The sequence below is a fragment of the Glycine soja genome, chromosome 6 (assembly GCF_004193775.1).
Source record: "Glycine soja cultivar W05 chromosome 6, ASM419377v2, whole genome shotgun sequence".
Classification (NCBI taxonomy): Eukaryota; Viridiplantae; Streptophyta; class Magnoliopsida; order Fabales; family Fabaceae; genus Glycine; species Glycine soja.
Window position 1 is genome coordinate 1,662,008 of NC_041007.1, and position 7,972 is coordinate 1,669,979.

Genomic DNA, 7,972 nt, shown 5'->3' on the forward strand with positions numbered 1-7,972 from the left:
TTAATTTTGGACTTTTGTTGACGTTTCTTTTGTTACAGCTGCAAATCCGTTTGAAGCGCATTCCCAAAATGTGCACTCTGTATAAAACCTCAACATCTCCATTTTGAGAAGCATCACTCGCAACGCAATGCAATTTGCCAAGTATCGCTACACTCTGCTCCAACAAGGACAACTCACTCCCTTAATTATCTAAAATAAGAGGGCCCAGTGGCAATGGCCCACCCATGTTGTTTTGTCATTCCTTTTTAACCTTTTTTTTTTCTTTTCTCTTTTATAAAAATACAATCTTGTCCTTTTCTTCTTTTTATGGTATTTTTCACGTGAGGAAAAAAAACCGAGAAATTTTTTTAAATTCAATGGGCACTGGAGTAAATCAAATCATAAAAAGGGATATTTGTTTTAAATATTATTCTGTTTAATTTTAAATTTACTCGGTTGTACTTGTAAAACCGTAATTTAGAATTTTTTAATTTGCTTATCGGCTATAAATGCCCGGGGAGATTTACATTTTACTAAGGCTAATCAAAGTGAAACAAATAATTTAATCACTATCTTCAATAAGAAAATCCTTAAGCTTGTTATCCATGAACTAGTTCAAAAATATTGTAATGAAAGGAAAATAGGTATTTGCCATTAGATATTTGATCAAATAAAAGCCTTCAATTCTTATTAGAGAAAGGTAGCGCTAAGTGGAGCAAAAAGAATTTTACAAGAGATGGAAAATGAAAATTATTAGCCCCAAAATGTTTGTGAATATTATTATATAGAATAAGGTTTTATAAATATTATTATATAGTCTCTATTCATGCCTACTCCAACTCCTACCTTGTGTCTATTTGGTAGCCAGTGGACTCCCTCAACACACCAATCGCGTTGTTCTCGCCTCTCATTTTTTATTTTTCTTCCTTAACACGTGAAACAATCCAAAGATTCTTAGCAGCTTGATTTACCTTTCAAAACTTTGCATCCACACTCGGATTTCATGGGTTAGGGAGTTTTTTTTTATTTCAAAACTTAGCAGCTAGATTTTCATTTTTTTAATATGTAAACAAAAAGGACAAAAGGCGAAAAGAAACAAAACTACATGGACGAAATAATGGTTGGCATAATAGTAATATAGCAAAACTTTCTATTCTTTTAGGTCCCATACCTTTTAACTATAATGACCTTATAAATTTTATATATCTTTCTTTTTTTTTTTTAACTATAATGACCTTATAAATTTTATATATCTTTCTTTTTTTCTCAATCATTAGTTTGTGTGACGTAAGATTATTTTAGATTCGACTAAAGACTTAAAATTAACGGGCCGGATATCATGTCCAAATTAATTCCTTTTATTTTTCAAAAACAAAATAATAATATAAAGAATTATTTATACACAAGATTTTTACAAGCAATTAGGAGGAACAACTATTCCAAGAGTCATAAATTCGTAATGTTAAACATTTAAAGAAAAAAATTTATCATCTTAATAGTCTTACCTGATTTAAGCATAATTGTAACTCAAAAAAAAATATTTATAATCTACACAAAAACAAAATAGAAGGAAAAAAATTAGACATAGACAACACAAAAATTGAAAAGAAGAAAATATTAGAAATGAAAGGAAGAAAATAGTTTTTAAACTTAATTCAAATCAGTTAAGAAGAGAAATTTTTAAGTCGAGTAAAAAAGAGAGAAAAATAGAAAGAATTAAAAAAATATCTACGGGTTAAGCACAAATAAGTTATATATAAAAAAAGAGATTTTGGCATGAGTCTGATATAAATAATTTAGGCTTGAGCTTAAAAAAAAGTAAAAGAAAAACTCCAAATTTGCTCTCTTTATTTTTAGTTAACACTTTAATTATGTAAAGTGAAGATGTTAACTCTTTTTCAATATATAAACTGATTGATTATTTAAAAGTCGATGATTTTTTTTGTCTTTATATATAGTCAATGTATGATTATTTATAAATTATTCTCTAAAAGCATTAACAATTAAATATATTTTTAATATATCACTTTAATTATTTATATAAAGTGAAAATATTAACTACTTTTCATATACTGTTACTATCATTATTATCATTCTTATACTGTTACTATCATTATTATTTGAAGTTTTTATTATTATTAATTTGAATAATTTAAAATATTGAAAACATTAATTTTATAGCAGTACTATTGTGTACATTCTAACACTCATTTTCTATAAATTTAATGGCTAACCTAATATAAAATAGTGTATAAATTAAAGTAGTGGTAATAGTTTTAACAAAGTTTAATGAATATAACTTGAGTGAAGGTTTTTATGATAAAAGAAACATGGAACAATAAAAGGAAGGAGAGTAACTTTGGAGGAAGAAATTGAAGTCTTCTTGGGTCAAACAAAAATAAAAAGAAGCACTCAAATTTTTCTCATATTTGGGTCATTGCACTCAAATAAAATCCGCCCCGATTCGATCAATAATGGGATTCTTGGTTAGAAGCGAGGTTCTGTGACATGGACATCCAACAAAACTCAATTGGTCGGTTGGTCTGATAAAATTCTCGATCGAATTTTGAAAAGTCTTTCTCATTATTCAAAACAGTGGAGCTTTCGATCAAGATGTTCTCGCCTTACCAGTTTGGGCTCTTGCTCAAAAATATATATTGGTGATCTCTTTTTTATTATTTGATCGAACAATTCCTTGAGCGAGTTGACGATAATATTTACAAACTTTAAACACATTGTTTAGAGCCTCAATACAATTTTTTTGGATAATTTTTGTTACAATTAATATTACGAAAATCAATATTTGATCGAATATCGCTTTTTTTTGGTGTTTCTTGGCGAGTCAAGATCATCTGCAGACATCATTCAAGCAGGGAATGGAAGTGATGATGACACTATTATATCGAGTAATAATAGTCCATTCGAAATTTACTGGTACTATGTATATGTGTATTCATATAATAGAATTCAAAATCAAAGTAATAACAAAACTGTTCCATTTTTCATTGGCATCTTGGACTCAGTTTATCAACAGTAATCTATAATATCAAGACACGTCATTAGAGTTCTAAAAGATATACAGTCAATAACGAATTATATATTAGTACTCGATTATTACATCATTTCAATGATATTTAACTAATGGATTCAACAAAAACGATATATTTATGTAGGTATATGGCCAGAATCGGCAAGTTTTAGCGACAAGGGTATGGATCCTGTTCCATCCCGTTGGAAAGGCACATGTATGAAATCCTACGACTTCAATTCATCTAACTGTAACAGGTAAAAAAACAGAAAAGAAAAAGCGCCACAAACAGCCTTGAATCAAGCTTAAATATGTAATCCATAATAATATATGCTGAATTTGATTTTGAATTTTTTATTAGGAAGATAATAGGAGCAAGGTATTACCCCGATCCTCAAGGAGACAGTGAGTATGTGACACCAAGGGATAAAAATGGGCACGGAACCCACGTGGCATCCACAGCGGCCGGAGCCACCGTGCCCGGTGCATCATACTACGGTGTCGCGGCGGGGAGCGCCCAAAGTGGGTCCCCAAAATCACGATTGGCGATTTACAAAGTGTGCTTCAAATATGAGTGCCCTGGCTCCGCTGTTCTTACAAAGTGTGTTTGACGATGCCATTGCTGATGGAGTGGATGTGATTTCTCTGTCGGTTGGTTCCGATCAGAGTTGAAATATGACACAATTGCCATCGGAGCATTCCACGCCGTTGAACGCGTCATTCTCGTGGTTGCCTCCGCCGGAAACAACGGACCAAGCTTAAACACCGTTGTCAATGACGTACCTTGGATTTTTACCGTTACAGCCTCTTCCATAGACCGCGATTTTAAGTCCAACGTTGTCTTCGGCCATAAACTGATCCAGGTATTTAGTATTTACTGCTTCGAGTATTTCATCAAATCATTCAATACACATCACAAATATGCACAAAAACGTATACTAGTATATCACAAGGGAAATGATTATGCTCATACTCTCTTAACAAACTCACTCGAAGCAGTAAATACTAAATATCCAAATATGATGAAATATATTTTAATTATAAAAAAATGTGTTAAGAGATTATGTCACTCTTGACTAATATCATTAAACTAATAATATTTTATGTGTGTTAGATTATATGACGATTAAGATTTTTAGGAATATAATTAATTTAACATAATTTAAAAAAAATATTTAATGTAACATTAGTTTTATAAAATAATATATTTGAAAATTCTCAACTCAAACGAAATATTCTCAACTCTAAATATTCTCAACTCTAAATAAGACTTTGTTTCTTGGTAGCCTGATATTGCAGCACCAGGAGTTAACATGCAGCATGGATTGGCAACGGCACAGAAGGTGTTCCAAAAGGAAAAAAGCCCTCCCAATTCAACATCATATCGGGAACTTCCATGGCATGCCCACATGTTTCAGGACTTGCAGCTACCATAAAATCTCACAATTTAACTTGACACTCCGAGAAACAGCAAGAGAGTGTAGAATAAATGCAACAAAAGTATATTATTGCCTTTCATGTTAGTTCGTATTATTCTCTTAACTCTTAGTTGCACTGATCAATGTTCTTGGCAGCACCCTCGGATGCTGTTATATATTGGGTCTTCCTCGGTGCTTAATTGTGTCAGCACTCAATAGCTTGGGATTAATATTGGTTAAAAGAAAAGGTGCAATATCTGCGATGGCGGAGTTATTGCATGCTTATTCCTTATGCGTACTGCAATTTCGCGTCAAGCACTCTGTCCACGCAAAGTGCGCCAATATTTGATGAAGATTTAGTTACCAATACCATATAGGAAAATTTTGACCTTTTTTACGGGTATAGTAATTAACAATTATAACCAGCAATATCACACATATTTGACCTTTTTTATCATCATATATACGACGCTAAGATGACATGATAAGGATTTTAAGATTAAAAATAAAGTTTTTTTTATTTTGTATTGTTTTAAATCATATGATTTATTTTTTTTACTTTTACTCTTTAATAACTATTTTTATGACACTTTCATATATAAACTCGATCACACATAATAATATTGGCTACTTTTATTAAAATACTTTTTGATAATCTTAAAATAAAAATATTAAAAAAAATTCTTAATATATTAAAGGTTAAATATTTTTATTAAATATTTTCAGTTTTAAACACTGAATAATTTTGAATGGACGGAAATTTTCATAAATATGATTTGTATAACATAAACTTGCAATTATATATATGAGTGCGTTCTGACGCACAAATTAAAAAGATTATCAAACTGGAAATTAATCATGTGGCTGAGGGATGGCACCCTGTTAAGTTGGCCATTTGTGGAGAAATGCTTATCTTATTTGTCAGACAAATACAGAGGAGCCGAAGGTGTTAGTTTTGTTTCTCAAATCTCAACAGAAGAGAAATGCTCATCTTTTTGTTTAGTTATCTGTCTCATCTATCCATATGCGTAATTCATCGATCAGAATTAATTATTGTAGTGCGCCACTATTTCCATGTTCCACATTTGATCTTGTGATAAGTATGCAGTATTGCTCGATCTATCTGCACAACCGCATAGGCCTCTATGGTAGTGAAGATAAGTGATCCAGATTAATTAATTAATTATTAGGGAACAAAATGTCCTAATTGGGTGCAGTATCAAATCTCAATGGCGTTGGCGAATCAATGTTTCAACTGTTAAGAGAATTCCATCATAATAAGGATGACGATGAGAGGGTATGTACATTAATTAATTTGCTATGCTGGAATAATGTGATGAAAATAGCCACGCGCGCTTATATATATGAAAATGAAAATAAAATGTGGCTGGGCGTTTAAAAATTAAAATCCCAAATTTTTTTGGACACGCTATAATATCAGTTGGTACACCGTTAGTAATGATGGCGAAACATCCAGTTGCACCATTTTGCTGCTGCTGGGAGCGAGTCTTTTTCCACAGTTTATTCATGTAACATTTATATAAAACTCGTTGTTCAATTTCTCAACCCAGTGTCAAACAATTGACCAGTCTAAAGGTACAAGCAGATCACTTCTTTGACGGCATTAGCTACTTTATATGTCATTGCCTCTAATTCTGCTTTAAATAACAAATATGGGTCTATAAAAGTTAGAGAAATGTTATGAAAATATTTTCTAACATGTTTTTCCTGATACATTCTTTATTATTAATTGAAAATTATATATTTTTTTTAATATTTCTCTTTAAAGAATTTTTGTTATAATTTTGTAAAAAAAAAAAAGGTATTCTTCCTAAATAATATAAACAAGTAAAAAAAAAAATCAGGAAATAACAAAAATTTTCAACATAGAATTTCTAAATTCTAACATAATATACTTAAATAAGTTCGTTAGATTTAATTAAATTAGATTGTTGTTAGGGAACTAATAGAAATTCAATCCATTTCATAAAAAAAATGTGACCTACCTACTATCCAACAAAACTACTTACTAAAATAGAAATTTATTATTGTATCAAAACAAATAAATATTTACTAATCTTATTAATATTCCAATAAATTTATCTAATGATTAAAGTTTTGTTTAACAAGTCATTTTAGCTATTTTTTAATTTTTTTGTTTGTCGAAATTTTTGGTTTAATTGGTTGACAAACAAACATTTTTAAGTAATTTGTAATGCTTTTAAAAATACTATGTAATGTTTTTTAAAACCTTAATTTTTAATTTTTTATATTTTATTCTTAAAATATTTATTCAATCTCTTTATTATCCTTTTTAAATATGTCATTTATATTTTCTAGCTATTTTGAGTTTCTAACTAAGTTTCATTGAACATAACATAAGTGTGTATTAATTAAGAAAATGTTCGATTTAATTAACTTCAATGTAACTTTCATTTTTATTTTTATTTTAAACATTTAAACGTATTCTTAGAAATGTTAAAAGTTAACCAAACTTATTTTTATATATACCGATAAATAATATTATCAGCTATAATATTTCTAGAAATAGGATTTCCGAGAATGAAACGCATCCAAAGAATGGCATCCTTAAATACTATGTGGTGCAATGTTGGTGGGGAAAAAATGCATGTAGGAGACATTATAGGTACTCCACATTTTCCATTCCAATTGCTGATACCATTATAGCATCCAAATTGTTATGGTTGTAATTGAAAGGGGATCGCTGTGCGGGCTTTGCAGTGAGCTAGCTGTGCAATCAGTGGGCTGGTGCAGCTGGGCTTCATGAAAGACAAAGTGCACTGGAAAAGAAGAAAAACAACTAACTACGTAGTTAATTTGGAATCTTTACTGTCTTGGGGTCACGCATGATTGTTGATGTGTGGGATTGCTTTCATCAAGTCTCATTGAATCTATTACATTGATCATTGATGACAGTCGTTGATCCTTCATATTAGAGTACGTATTATTTTGGATTTCTGAAATTATAGTGAATCATCAATCTATTAATGAGGATTTTATATTCTTAATGATAATTTTGAATAATGTCAACTTTTATAAAATGTCCATATATAAAAAATGTGTTTTTTAACTAGTATTTTAAAATTAAAAAACATTAAAAAAATTCTACCAAACACTTTTTTTAATTACTCGCTCTCTATTTCAAAGAAAAAAATTGTTTAAAATTTTCTTTTTTCATTTCAAAACTTGTTTTAGAAATCTAAGCCCTAGTAAAAAATATTACTGTCAATTATACCCCCAATTAATGATTATATATGTCTTCTATCATTTTTCTTTTCCACCTATCATCTATTAACCTTCTCTCTTAATTACCATAAATTAAATTAATTATTGAAAATATTTTAGTTACGGTGTAACAAAGAAAATTTTATAGATGTTTTTTGAGAAGGCAAAAAATATTATTAATCTGAATGTTTTCTTAACTTGTGTGCATTTTGAAATGGAGGAATCATTAGTGAAATATTTAAATACCAAAAAGAAGAGGTTAGCTTCATTTCCAGTATAATAAAAAAAAAGAACTTATGTT